This window comes from Phoxinus phoxinus (assembly GCF_949152265.1).
Source record: "Phoxinus phoxinus genome assembly, chromosome: 1".
Taxonomy (NCBI): Eukaryota; Metazoa; Chordata; class Actinopteri; order Cypriniformes; family Leuciscidae; genus Phoxinus; species Phoxinus phoxinus.
Genome location: NC_136876.1, coordinates 39022523 through 39038437, shown reverse-complemented (window position 1 = coordinate 39038437; position 15915 = coordinate 39022523). Strand labels below are relative to the sequence as shown.

Below are 15915 nucleotides of genomic sequence, written 5' to 3'. Positions count from 1 at the left end.
AAGTCAATATTGTGTTTTTTATTAATTTGGTGCTATTATGCGCAGTTGAGTTAACAACACATGTTTACTGTGCGTGTGTCGCATAAGGTTGCCTTTAGCTGCTTGCAAACGGATTCTTTTGAGGAGACAGTGGATTTTCAAATTTGTTGCCCTGATTCCAGGCGCAATGCGCAAATACACTGCAGGCTCACTCTCGCTCATATCCAAGGTAAATCATCAACACTTTCAACGTCATCGTTCTCAGCCACTCCCTCTGTTCGCTGGTTGGACCGGTAAAAAATTGACTGGAGAAAACCCAAGAATATACCACAATCCCAGACGTAGTTCTGAAGGAAAATGAAAATTGAGCGGAAGTACGTAGGAGGGCGGAACCAGGCTAACATATTAAGGTATACCCCTTCCCCTTAGCCCTACCCCTAGATCAAAATGAGAATTGGGATAGCCCTTACTCTCACCTGAACGTGCAAAGGTAAGGGGAAGGGGTAAGACAGAGAATTGGTATTCAGCCTAAGTGTGAAAGCCCCCTAATGTTGTATTTACCTGATTTTAAGACCTGCTAGGACCAGATGATTTGTATGTCCTGATGCATAAAACCATAGAATTCAATAGGTTGTCCTTTCTTTTTCACATGACTATGTTCAAGGCTGAAACCGATGGACGATTCACAGGCCTGTGATCATGTGCTGCAGTTCTATGGATGTTTTGCCCTCCAGGTCTCTGCGACAGTGACATGACCGAAAACTGAGTACTAATCCATTGGGTAATAAATAATAGGCGGAACTGGTTTTCCAACTTGATCTCACAGCAATTTTTACGTATTTAACGCCCCTAAACCTACCATCACTGGGATTTAGACATCGGGCGAGGGACGTCGTATGAATTTGTATGCCACCTCGTAAAATACATAAGATTTGGTCATTATGAGATAGCTTTGGATTTTCAATTGTTTTATTTCTGCTTGTAGACTCAATAAATTCTTCATCACTATTCAAGGTGAAAGGCGTACTTCATGATTCAAAGAATTAGAATTAGTTTTATTGGTGATATACAGGCTGCTAGTGCTCTTAACGTTATATAAGTCTTTGGATTACAAGACTTTACACACCATGTGATCACACCATGTGATTCGTGTTGATTCGTCTCTGTGTTGCTACATTATTTTTTGACCCCACTGGCCGCAACCGTTTTTCTGTATTTTTTTTTTTTTTTGTCCATTTACTTATGAAGGATCATAGGGCATTTCTCCAGAAAGTCAAACACTGAACTGTTGGTTTAGTGACGTTTGTAAATATCCTAACATTGCCTAACTTTGGAGCACTGGAAATTCCTAAAAAGCTAAATTTATAGTTTTTTTTTCTTATTCTTGAGTTAAAAGACTATAATATGCATGCAGTCAAAGTATTTTTACCTCTTATTTGGTTTAGTTAATTAAAATGAGCTAAAGTAACCTGATTTTTTTAAACATTTTGTGTCAGCTTGATTTCATTGTGTTCAATCCACATAATATATATAAAACGTAAAGAGAGAGTTCACCCAAAAATGAAGATTCTGTCATTAATTACTCACCCTTATGTCGTTCCAAACCCGTAAAACTTTCGTTCATCTTCGGAGCACAAATAAAGATCTTTTTTTTATTAAATCTGAGCGATTTCTGTCCCTCAAGCTACGCAACGCCCACTTTTACGCTTCAAAAAGTTTATAAAGAGATACATTTTCAGAAGAGACTTGATTTCTTTATGATGAACAAATTTAATTTAGGATTTTATTCACATATAGCATTGATCAGAGAACATAAACAGAAGCTCAACCAAACCTGCTTGACACGTGCTGCGTAACAAACCACTTAAGCGTGCTGCGTAACACAAGAATGAACCTATTCTTTACGAGAAGTGCCATGGGACTTTTAATGAACACCGAGAGTCAGGACCTCGGTTTAACATCTCAACCAGTCTAAGGTTACAGGGTGATATGGCTGTGGCTGCTTCCATTTTTCAGGAAAGGGAAAGGACAAATGGATTATATGTTAAATGGTTATGTTTGTTCGGAGCATTTTGTTTTGTAAAAGAGGCAGTGGAGACATTTTCGCGCAAGAATGCTTGTTTTTCAGCGTGAATCCAATTCATTTGCTCAAAACAACACCAATTTGGCCAATTGCATTAAGGCTACACTTCGACCAGGACAGTTATTGTAATACAGGCTGCACACAAATGAATGTTAATGTTAATTAAAGACAGGCTAGTAAACGTCTCCTATAAACTGCATGTTTATAAATCAGACTAGCAATTAACCATGGACACAAAAGCCACACCACACAATTGGCTTTTAATTGGTAAACATGTAACTATAATTGAGTTATTTTCATCGATCAATTTCTTACTTTCACATTTAAAAGATTTCAGGATTTCAACTTAAGGAATTTAATTAAATCTCTGTAAATTAATAAACAAAGTTATGTTGGTACAACATAAGATTTTCACTGAAGTGTAAATAGCATATACCGGTAACTAAGAAAATGCTTTTTTCACTTCACAAATTAATTTGACCTAAAGCAACTGAATTGTGTTGACCCAACTAAACTAAATTATTTTGAATGAACTAAATTAAATGGTGTGGTTTTTTTGTTTGTTTTTACAGTGTTAGACCTGATGCACAGATTAAGATTGAACTCTTAAATGAATGTGAAATTTGTTTATCTCGCTTTCGATTATACTTATCATATTAGCACATTATAGACTAATCAGTGCTGTTTTTTTCCATCTCCTCTCTCCTATTGCGCAATATTGCACTTTTTTTTTAGGTGGGCGGGTGGAGCCTTAAATTAGACAAATTGATAGCGTTCGTGTATTTACCAGCAGTGTCAGACTCGTGAGTAGAAGTCCTCCTGCTTAATCAGAATATGGGGATCTCATTCATGTTCATACTGGCAGTTACTTTGTTCTGTCCTGTTCAAACAAGTGAGTAAACAACAGCTTTTGTTTTCCTTAGTCTTTAATCATCATAAATTATCTTTAATACGTTTATTTATCTTATTCATAGACGCATTTAGACGTGTTCCTTACTTGTGGGCAATACCTAGAGATTGGTATGGGGTACTTTCCATAAGATCATCTCTCAATGCAAATCAAACCAGCTATTAGGCGAACTGAAATAAAATCATGCCATCTCTAGGTTTGGTGAAGGGTATGTGATGTGGGCCTATTTTAATTCCAAAGGCCAAGGGAACTTTATCAGGATGCATAGTATCCTGGATCCATGAAATAGCTGGCCTTTGAAAATAAAAATCTGCCTGCCTCTGGGAATTTAACATAGGGGTGTCCTGACTTCTGCACCCTGTATTTTAAGGAAGAACATTTAATTTATTTACGATATATTATTCATTCACAAAGAAAATTCCTTAAAGGTTGGATTTTTCCTCATTTTTTTAGTTAAGGCATTAACTCTTTTTTTTATTCATCTTTTTAGGCAACTTTAGCATGGGTGTCTAAACTTATGCATAGCACTGTATGTACATTGTAGATAGGCCTACAGATTGTGTGGATCTTGCATCCAATGGTTAATAAGGGCAAACTTGGTTATAACTTGAAGATGTTATTACATGATAATAAACGGGAAAAAATATGCATTTACAAGGATTAAATTGTCATATTGTCGCTCCGAGTCGTGCCTAACAACGCCCCTAGCTGTCCTAAATCCACTGTAAAACATGGCTTCATGCTTTAATATATAGATATACTCATTTATAAAATAAAAAATAAAAAATAATTTCAAGCCCCTTTTGATGTCGTGTGTGCATGTGCCTGGCTGACATAGACTCAAGAGCAGAAGAAAACTAACAGATAAGAAAACTAACAAGATACAACAGGTGCCAACCTAACTTTGGACATTAAAATGTTGTTGTCATTCCAAATGCAAAATTCTGTGAACTGATAAAAAGGTATGCCTTCAATGTAGCATACTTTTCATTGAATAAAAGTGTCTGCCAAATACAAATACCCTGAGAGGGTTGTTGAGAATCTGACAATTAAATATATATATATATATATTACATGTTTGGTCTGTGCACCTGCCTTTAACCTGTGCATCAGATAATCAAATCTGTCATAAATAGATGTATATGATATTTTGGAATCAATGTAAAAAATACTTAAAACACTTAAGATTTATACTTGGTTTCAATAAATACATTGTGAATGTAAACATACAAAATAGTATTGTATTAGATGCTATTGAAAGTTTATGAAATGTTTATTAATTATTTAACTTGTCACGAATCTCAGTATGTTTTTGCTTTGATCAGGGGTCAGGACCTGCAAACCCACTGAGTTCGGCTGTGGTGATAAACACAAAATATGTATGCCTATGACATGGAGGTGTGATGGTACCACGGACTGTCCGAACGGTGCGGATGAGGAAGGCTGTGGTGAGTCTTTTTCTGTTGCCACACTATGTATGCAAACAAACCCAGACAGATCTAAAGTGTTCTTTGTAAGCTGGTCCTGCAGTGCGCTATCAGAGCTGAAATTCAGTTAAGTGAACCATCTTTCATTATTTTAAGTGTTTGCTGAAAGCATTTGTATATTCGAGGAGTCCAGTGCAGCCAAATCAGTTTTAATGAATAAATATAATAATTACAATGCAAATAATTAAACATTCAAGGCTTGGACCACGATAACAGAGTTGCTGTAACGTCTCTCTCTCTCTCTCTCTCTCTCTCTCTCTCTCTCTCTCTCTCTCTCTCTCTCTCTCTCTCTCTCTCTCTCTCTCTCTCTCTCTCTCGATGATATTAGTTTCTCAAGATGAAGTTGTGCCAGTCACAAGCAAGAACCAAACAGTGCAAAATGAAGGTAAGGCTCATGCTTACAATCTTACAACCATGAGGTAACTAACATGGAGTAGAAAGAGCATTCTGCCTGAGAATCTTTTACAACTAACAGTGTTTGTGTCACACCCTAATGTTGCTAATGTTTTTATTTTCTAATTAAGATGATTTGGGAAGCACCCAGGTGACACCTGCGGCAAATGGCACGGACACTGAGAAACACAAAGTCCCTCCAAACAGCATTACCATAAATCATGTAATGGAAAAACAATATGAAGTACTGACACTGGAAAAGACTAAGCTAATTTTGGAAATACAAAATCTGAAATTAAAGAAAACGAAGCTAAAGTGGGAGCTACAAAACCTTGGACATGGAGTGTAGATCTCGTTGACAGTTTACCAAGAATGAATTCTTCAATTAATTGTATTTGACAATTTCTGACATTCCTATAGACCTAACACACTAAGAATGATAACTATAAGGATAACTAATAAAGATAACTATACTAGACGTAAGCTCCACCAATTTGCTCTGCAGTGAGCAGACTCTCGGCTACTTTGCAGGGGGACAAGCAGACGTATATGTGTGTGAGGAAATATCATATATTGTTTAAAAAAATAAATAAATAACAGCGCATGAGAACAGTTCCAGTCTCTGTTTTTATTTGAGCACCGTCAGATACACCTAAGAACATTGTTCAACAAGGTGCCCTTATAATGTTAGTATGATTTTCACATCAAAAATGGTCAATTTAGTAATAAAAGGCATTTTTCCTTTTTAAGGGGACTTCAGTGTAAACGCACACTGCTGTGATTGGCTGACATGTTTGCATATAAAATAGCTAGCATTACATGTGGAACTCTCTCTAAAACTTGTACTAAGTTTTTACTATTGCAGCTATCGAGATAAACAAATTGTGAAAAGTATTGTTTAAAGCATTATATTTAAATCTATCCATCACATGAAAGGTTGCAGTGATGAGCACTGAGCAGATGACAGACAGTCTGACTGTTGATCGCGTGAATTAAGTGATCTCATCGTTGCAAACGCAATTTCTGCACTCTCACAAATGCTTTCATCAAATAACAATACAAACACGATGTAAATACAGTAAGAGCTTCGTTGTGCAGTGTAACAGCATCATTGATTTCATAATGAGTTTTGGCAAGTGTCCAGATAAACTCGCGCTGTGTGATTGACAGCTTGGGCGATTTGGAAAAGGAGCGTTCTTTGGTCTCAATTTAATCACAATTTAAATAAGATTATTTTCATCCTACTAAGAGAAACGATGTGAAGTTGATCGTTTTGTCACTGATGCATAAACAGTATTAAACGATTTTGAGAGAAAGATAATCTATCTGAACTTGAATAATTACACATCAGAAATCACTGATCACTAGATCAGGCATTAGTTACTTACATGTTTGTGGCGTTTCCGGCAGATCGGTGTCGTAAAAATGTCTGTTTGCAAAGCCTGTGTCGGAAATTGTGACTGATTTAATAAAGTTTAACCACGCATTCCTATTGGAATCCGAAGGAAGCTCGACTGTCTTCTTCCACAACCAGGCACTGCACAATTTTTCATAAACGGCATGTGTATTAATGTATTTCTCAGCCTCCCCGGGAAAGTCTATAGTAGAATAGTAGATAGTAGAACCTCGGATTCAGGAGGAACAGTGCGGTTTTCGTCCCGGCCGTGGAACACTGGACCAGCTCTATACCCTCTCTAGGGTGCTGGAGGGTTCATGGGAGTTTCCCCAACCAATCCACATGTGTTTGTGGATTTGGAGAAGGCATTCGACTGTGTCCCTCGAGGCGGCCTGTGGAGGGTGCTCCGGGAGTATAGGGTCCGGGGTCGTTTGCTAAGGGCTGTCCGGTCCCTATACGACCGGAGCAGGAGCTTGGTCCGCATTGCCGGCAGTAAGTCAGACTTGTTCCCGGTGCATGTTGGACTTCGGCAGGGCTGCCCTTTGTCGCCGGTTCTGTTCATAATATTTATGGACAGAATTTCTAGGCGCAGCCAGGGGCCGGAGGGTGTCAGGTTCGGGGACCACACGATTTCGTCTCTGCTCTTTGCGGATGATGTTGTCGTGTTGGCCCCTTCAGACCAGGACCTTCAGCATGCACTGGGACGGTTTGCAGCCGAGTGTGAAGCGGCTGGGATGAGAATCAGCACCTCCAAATCCGAGGCCATGGTCCTCAGTCGGAAAAGGGTGGCTTGCTCACTTCAGGTTGGTGGAGAGTTCCTGCCTCAAGTGGAGGAGTTCAAGTATCTTGGGGTCTTGTTCACGAGTGAGGGAAGGATGGAACGGGAGATTGACAGACGGATCGGTGCAGCTGCTGCAGTAATGCGGTCGTTGTACCGGTCTGTCGTGGTGAAGAAAGAGCTGAGCCGCAAGGCGAAGCTCTCGATTTACCGGTCAATCTACGTTCCTACTCTCACCTATGGTCATGAGCTTTGGGTCATGACCGAAAGAACAAGATCCAGATACAGGCGGCCGAAATGAGCTTTCTCCGCAGAGTGGCTGGGCGATCCCTTAGAGATCGGGTGAGGAGCTCGGTCACTCGGGAGGAGCTCAGAGTAGAGCCGCTGCTCCTCCACATCGAGAGGGGTCAGCTGAGGTGGCTCGGGCATCTGTTCCGGATGCCTCCTGAACGCCTTCTTGGGAAGGTGTTCCGGGCGCGTCCCACCGGGAGGAGACCCCGAGGAAGACCTAGGACACGTTGGAGAGACTATGTCTCCCGGCTGGCCTGGGAACGCCTCGGTGTCCCCCCGGAAGAGCTGGAGGAAGTGTCTAGGGAGAGGGAAGTCTGGGTGTCTCTGCTTAGACTGCTGCCCCCGCGACCCGGCCCCGGATAAGCGGAAGAAGATGGATGGATGGATGGCATGTGTATTGCTTGGTTGCTCGATCCGGTTTAGCATTTATCACCTCGTAGGTCTGTTATTTAGCTATGGCATGTAATGCGTGAATAGGTGGGCGGGGCTAAACAGGCGGTGTTGAAGTAGGCGTCAATCTTCTTCTGCGGAGGCGGTGTTTGATACCCTTTGATGTCATAGATCCCCACTTTGAAAAACCTGACGTTCGCTGTGCCTGGTGTCAATAAAAGCTTTTATTGGACTAACAAGGAAGTTTTCAGCTCTGAAACTTATAGGATATTTTTATAGTATGATGACCTCTTTATATGTCAAAAGCTCAAGGAAAATTTTATTTCTCAGTTCATCATCCCTTTAATGGTAAAAAAACACTCATTATTTTTCGAAGAATTTACATTGTTGCAGCACCTGTTTTCACCCTCCGACTGAATGCTCCGTTTTAGTTTCGATTCCTTTAAAACCCGCCTTCTGACAAGTGCAGTCTGCTCTGATTGGTCAGCCAGCCCCAGTCTGTTTTGATTGGTCTACAGAGCGTGACAGAAATATAACACCCTGGTTCTTACCATAACCTGCAAGTATCTGCTCCAGAGATTTCCTGAGGCACTGTAAACATGATTACTGTAACTGGTATTTGATCATTTCATATCTTTTTAAAAGTAGGGTTATTGTGATGTGTGCGTTCCCAGAAGAAAACTCAAGACTACTCAAGACTTGGAACTTTATATCTCGCATCTGTGATTTTCTCACATCTTCGACTATTTCTTGTAACTGTGACTATTTCTCGTGATTGCGACTTTATCTAACAAATGTGTTTTCAGATAGATAGATAGATATGTAACATTCTCCTCTCTCTCTCTCTCTCTCTCTCTCTCTCTCTCTCTCTCTCTCTCTCTCTCTCTCTCTCTCTCTCTCTCTCTCTCTCTCTCTCTCTCGATAACATTAGTTTCTCAAGATGAAGTTGTGCCAGTCACAAGCAAGAACCAAACAATGCAAAATGAAGGTAAAGCTCATGCTTACAATCTTACAACCACGAGTTCCCTTTCAAACGTTCACTTCGTATTGCGTAGCTATACGCAGTGGGGAAACTCCTTTTCCTCGATTTACTGAAGCTAAAAATGTAAAACGCAACTGCACAGTGAGTGTCTGGCTCATTCATTGGCTGTGCTGTGGCAACTGCACATCCAATGGCGCGGGCGCCTCTGACATGTGCGCAAATGAGCTATCATCACGCCATTTCACGTCAGCATCGCCAAGGGGGCGTGGCCTAAGCCTATATTAGTCCCTGAAAAACGCCGTTTTGTAACCATTTTAACGTCAATTTCACGTCTCTGAAACCTTGAAGCATTCGCTGTCGAACAAGCCCCTTTCAGCCTGAGCGAGCAGCACTCTACGGTTGCGCCTTCTCTCCAGAAGTCGTCTTTCCGGCCGCCGTTCACCTGTGGCTATCCGCCGTCAATGCATATCCTTTCAATTCTCTGCATTTTCTGTTTAAAAGTGTGTGGCGTTGTTTCAAATGCCTCGCTCCTCTTGTGTCACGTGCGGATGCAATCTGCACGAGGCTGATGGACACAAGGCACGGGAGTCGACCACGCAGATAATGCACTCTCTGCCGGCGGCTGCTCTGTCTGTCAGAGTATGCCCATCTCTGTGCTGCGGACACGGCTATCTCTCTCACGGCACTGTTTCCCCCGCTCCGCCTTTCCCGGCTCTACTTCGGCCGAGGAAGAAGCAGCGCTGCAGCCAACGGCGTCCTCCTGAGAGCATGGAGATTAGTGAGCGCACGCCGGCCACATCCCCGCGTGCCTCACTTTCTCCTGCTCAAACACCCTCTCCGGTTTTGTTCGGGGGAGATCAGCGCCTAGCTGGCGAACTAGAGCCGTTCATCCATCCAAGCCATGCCGAAACACATCAGACCTCGCCGGACGCGCTTACTCCGCCTTCGGCCCTGCACACGATGACCGTGCTGCAGGTTTTCCAGGCCAAACTCCTCCAGTCGATGGACGAGGCTGGCCCGGACCCCGAGGTCTTCCGAGACCTCCGAAGCGCGATGGACCTAGCCTGGCGTGCTACCAAGGCTACAGCGCAGGCTATTGGGAGGAATATGTCCAGCTTGGTCCTGCTCGAGCGCCACCTTTGGCTAAACCTCACCGACATCAAGGACGCGGACAGAACGATGTTCCTCGATGCCCCTGTATCCAGCTCCGGCCTCTACGGCCCGCGGTGAAGGGCTTCTCCGAGAGGTACACCGAAGCGCAGAAGTCGTCCCAAGCTATGCGGCACTTCCTGCCGAACCGCTCCAGCTCTGCTTCAAGCAGACCCAAGTCCGTCCCGCCCTCACCTCACCCAGCGAAGCAGGTCTCTCAGCCCAGCCCTGCGGCTGATACCCGCCACCAGTCGCGACCAGCGAAGCACTACCCGCCGCCCCGGCTCCAGGGCCCGCGACACAGCTTCGCTCCAGACGCTGGGCCACCGAAGTTAAAGAGAGAGGGCTCGTGTCTCGCGCTAGCCGGACCACCCTCAAAAAGACCCACAACACTTCTCACAGCTCCCTGTTCAGCTCAGGCGGCTGGAGATTTTACTGTAAACAGGGCCGCTGCACTGCGCAACAAACAGGGGACAAACACTCTCTCTACAAACAAACGCCGTTTTCACGGCGACCCCAATAAAGCACAAAGAGTATGTTTCACAGTCACAACACACGGGTTTAAGGTCCCCCTCCACTAGGTGGCCCCAGTTGTATCACTGACTTTTCCCCAGGCAAAAGCCTGTTAAATCTTAAACACTTAAGATTTATACTTGGTTTTAATAAACACATTGTGAATGTAAACATACAAAATAGTATTGTATTAGATGCTATTGAAAGTGTATGAAATGTTTATTAATTATGTATTTAACTTCGAAAATGTGCCAATATAAGGTGAAACTTGAACATGACCTTTCAGAACTCTGTCAATAAAGTAGGCCTAATCTCAGTATGTTTTTGCTTTGATCAGGGGTCAGGACCTGCAGACCCACTGAGTTCAGCTGTGGTGATAAACGCAAAATATGTTTGCCTATGACATGGAGGTGTGATGGTGACAAGGACTGTCCGAATGATGCGGATGAGGAAGGCTGTGGTGAGTCTCAATACTACGCAATACTCGTTCCCTACTCTCAGGGGACTGAGGTTACGATAGTAACCGAGTAGTTAGTAACAACATGCAGTAGCAACAGCATTCTGCCAGATAATATTTTACAACTAACAGTGTTTGTGTCACACCCTAATGTTCCTAATGTTTTTATTTTCTAATTAAGATGATTTGGGAAGCACCCAGGTGACACCTGCGGCAAATGGCTCGGACACTGAGAAACACAAAGTCCCTCCAAACAGCATTACCATAAATCATGTAATGGAAAAACAATATGAAGTACTGACACTGGAAAAGACTAAGCTAATTTTACTAATACAAAATCTGAAATTAGAGAAAACTAAACTAAAGTTGGAGCTACAAAACCTTGGACATGGAGTGTAGATCTCGTTGACAGTTTACCAAGAATGAATTAAATTAATTGTATTTGACAATTTCTGTGATTTTACTATAGACTTAACGTCTGTTTCCACTAAGAATGATAAGGATAACTATAAAGATAACTATACTAGACGTAAGCTCCACCCATTTGCTCTGCAGTGAGCAGACTCTCGGCTACTTTGCTGGGAGACAAGCAGACGTAGCATGTGTGTGAGGAAATATCATGTATTGTTTTAAAAAATAAATAAATAACAGCGCATGAAGCGGTTCCAGTCTCTGTTTTAATTTGAGCACCGTCAGATGCACATAAGAACATTCTTTTGCCATTCACTGTCACTGTCAGGGACTGTTTTTCTTGCGGAAAAATGGCATGTAATGATTTTACTTTAAATTAAATATGTTATGTATTCTGTGGTAACAGCAGTTCACACATTCATAACCTAATTCAGATTCACAGCATAAGATTAGCAAAACACTGTCATAAATGCACAAGTTTGTTTGTACATGTGCATTGGACTCGGGATCAGGGAACATCAGGTCTAGTTTTACCCTACATGAGTTTCAGACAGAGAAAATTTATTCAAATCCCTTTTATTTTTTACCTGTAGTGAACATGTAACATGTAGTTTATTACTGGCAAAAAAATATCTTCTGTTCACAAAAATATCCTACATTCACAGGTTTAAAATACAGGTCTTTCAGATTTATTGATGGTTTTCATTAGAAATATCTAACATATATTTGAAGTGTCTAAAATAGTAGCCACAAGTCACTCGAATTAGCGTAATCAATTCTTCAAAATATTGTAATAAATAAACTACAGAGTAATTATATCAATTTTGTTAAAGTCCCAACTGTGGTGAAAATCAAGTTTTTAATGTTGTTTATATGTCTGTGTGGTGTTTTTAATATGCTTTAACGCTACACTGTGTAACTTTTTTAGTTTATTCTTAGCTAAAAACACTTAGTTATTTCAAAAATATATGTGCTCATTAATGTATATTTACTTCGTTCAAGTAATAAAGTATTCTCGTGCCATTGAAAATACACACGGGTGAGGGGTTCGAACATAGACATGTATAAAGGCTAGATGGCTTACCGGCGCTGAGAGCCAATGGGACCCGACGACGTCACACGGCGGCCATCTTAGGACAGGACCGCTCGTCCAGTTATAACATTAAAGTCTATTGTGCATGTAGTGCTGAAATAACTATATTTTGCTCAATTTTCAACCGATTTTCAAACGGCTTGGTGTGTTATAAACGTCAGGGATGCCATGAAACACACAGCTATGCTGCAATGTTAAGCGTTTCTCAAAACGTGAAGCTACAATTTAAACATCGGCATCAGCACAAATCATAGCCACGTTAATAAGGTTTGTAATAAACCAAACCGTTTGTAAATCCGTCAAGAATTCAGCAAGTTACGAGCATTTGTCACTCACCTTCCGTCCACAGCAGATTAGCAGCGCAGTCTCCTGACCTAAGATGGCCGCCAAAGTGACGACACAGCTGACTCCGCCTTGAGCCATCTAGCCTTTATACATGTCTATGGGTTCGAATGCCGGTCGCCATGTTGCCCCTCCATCTTGAAAGTACATTAGCCAAAGAGGGACATACCCGTTAATTCAAGCTTCGCCTTTCGCGTCTCTGTTTTTATTTTTTCCTTTCCCTCTACCTCTCCCTCTCCCTCGCACCTCCGTCACATCAACTGATCTCTGCTCACGGAGAAAATGATATATAGCCTACAATGTAAACTTTGCCTTACGCTAGTGATGTCGTACAATATACAGAATAACGATAGCACTGATAAAAGTTACTTTACTAAGATTAGCTTGCATTCGTCTGGGAACCTGATAGCTGATGTTAGCAATGAAATGGTAAAAAAATAACGAAAACATAAAACTATTACATAGATGTCATAACCTATATGTTAACTGACAAATTAAATTACTGCAAATTATAATAGTTTTCTAAAGTAACCTCATCACTTGAAGGAATACTCATGGACGAGGTCGAACTGGAAGCCATGTTAATCTTGGACTTTATTGGCCACCGTAGGAGTTAAAACGAAATCGGAATTGAGCGAGAGGAACAGAAACTAATATTCCCTGGATGGTCATATACATTTTCACCACTAGATGGGGGTAAAAATCACACAGTGTAGCTTTAAAGATAAATTAATCCAATTTAGGCCATCATAGTTCCAGATCATAACAGGCATCCTTATAATCTAAGAAGGTCACAGGGATGCAATCTTATTCTTATCAAAACGTTAAACAAGTCACAATGCTTGGCTATTGTTGAGGTGGCTGCCAAAGCATTGCTACGATGTTTTGGGAGGTCGAGAAGGGAGCCAACAGGTGTGTTCCATTTATTTATCGTGCATGCTTTCTTTTTGAACACAAGGTGGTGCTGTTAGGCAGAACTAAAAAAGTCTGACCTCATCAGGAACACACAATACCTAAATGTTTATAGACTTTTGTGGAGGCTCATCTTTTAACAAGGTGAAATGACAGCATTTCCTTCCCTGATTAAATGTGTAGGGCTGCCAACTTTTGAGTGTAGCTTGGAGTGAGAATTTTTGTTTCAAGGTTTGTTTAAAAAAAGCAAATAATAGTAATCAAAATGTGTATTGTGATTGTCAAAACATTTGGTAACTAAACAGAATTTGAGTTTAGTGACAACATGGTACAATAACTGGTAGGCTAACCATATTGTTTTTAGTGCTTGACTCAAATTTCAAGATTTCAATTCTGGTCATAAGCTTGTAATTTGATTCCAATCTTGATTTAGTATTGATTCCTTTAGATAAATATCAGGTACAGTAGCTGCATATCATTTTCTTGAAGGAAAAAATCTCTCAACTAATGCTGTAAACATACAAACTCAAATATAATGTTATTATAATAATAACAACGTTATCATATTTATTAGTAATATAAGAATAATAAAAAAACATGTAATATACTACATATATTTAGCAAAAAACTCCTATCTATAGTTACATTTTTCTTGCTTACTAAGGTAAATGTAACATGACATTGTTTACAGCTGTTTCGAGCCATTGGATGAGACATCATTCATTTCAGTAAGTTGTTCTGTATCTTTTAACATTCCTTCTAATGTTCATTCCTGATTATTTACAATTTTAACTAGCAGTAAAGAGGAAGAGATGGTTGGTTCAGGAGGCGTGTCACATTAAAGAGTGCCAAAACTTTATTTATTGTTTGAATTTCTTAATAGAATTGATGTAATTGAAAGCTGAGACTTCATAAGACGTTTCAGAGACGTTTCATATCAAAGTAACCTGCTCTGTGAGTTTCCAGCCCGGTTTATTACCACAGATGTGTCCTGTGGCTGAAACAAAGTCTTTTATCAGGTTAATATTGTATTATTGACAGATCTGTTTCCCATATTTTTTAAGAACCAATCTAGCAAGTCTTGCATGTCTTTATGCTTTGACAGACACACCTGCGTAATAACAAACTCTCTTTAAGTCAAATCATTACTTGATTGGCCTGTTCCTGTGTTTTATAACGACATTACCTACATTGTGAACCTATTGGAACATCTCCAATAAAACATAGTGTACACTTTGAAGACAGAGAAACATTCCACGCAAAATATCAGTTGGACTTGAGCAAAGCAAAATATACAATTGAGTGAAATATATCTTGGAGCGAAGTGAAGACCAATTTTCACAGAATGAGAATAAAAAAAATAAAGAAAAGGAACTACCCAAAACTGGCTGAACTCCAAAAATAAGTAGCTAGACAGGAAGATCCATAATGGAAACAGTTAAGAGGCCAACGGAAACCCTGAAGAAGTTACAGTAGCTTCTTAATAATAAAAAAATAATTGCGTAACATTTATATAGCGCTTTTCTGAATGTCTATCTGAATGTCTATCTGAATGTCTAAGCTTCTGTCTGTCTGTCTAATCATCCATCCACCCGTCCATCCATCCATTCGTCTGACGACTTCAGTCATTTAGGAATTGACGGTGGGAAGGATTAGCTGGGCGTTTTGGGGAAACACAACAAAAGGCACATTATGTGTTCAGCTATACACTCGTTTTTAATTGTTATTGTTATCTTAATGGGCGTTTTGGTACAACTGACAACAAAAGGCACATTATGTGTTCAGTTACACACTCATTTTTAATTGTTATGGATTTTGAAATAACTGTATTTTATTCTGTCATTATATAGCCTATGCCTTAATGTTCAGGAATGTCCATGAACGGTTCTCGCTCAAATACTTGTAACATAATAGAATGTGCTAAAGCCAAAGGAGGTGAATAATTTTTATTTGTACTGTTTGCAACTGATCAAGGTCTAAGTGTGTGTTTGCACATGCTAACTAAATAACCTGATTTGCTCAAAGACCATCTGTCGCTCGCAGCGCACGGTCAGGTGATAAACGAAGGTGTAGCAAATGAGCTTATCGGTTATCAACACCGGTGACACAAAAACATGCCCAAGTCACATTTCATCCATAAATCAAAAGAAACAAAGAAACTATTCTGAATTAAGAAAACAGCCTGTTTTGAGAATTGTGGGAGAAAAAAGTGCTTATTTGTCAGTGGTTCATAAAAGCCTATGTATCTTTATGCAAAAGTATAACTGTTTCTTTATTGAATTTGAGTTTGCATATGACCCACGTGTGTTCATGACAGTTTTTGAGAGATTCACCCTTAAATTTGTTCTG

The 15915-nt window shown here is 40.5% G+C and overlaps 1 long non-coding RNA gene across 1 annotated transcript; it reads left to right on the top strand.

The window, feature by feature from the left end:
• Positions 1–8591: 8591 nt before the first annotated feature.
• LOC306993220 lies at positions 8592–11003 on the top strand. Its single transcript, XR_013796418.1, has 3 exons — positions 8592–8695; positions 10689–10811; positions 10990–11003. It is a non-coding gene; the product is annotated as an uncharacterized lncRNA (long non-coding RNA).
• The last annotated feature ends 4912 nt before the right edge of the window (positions 11004–15915 follow it).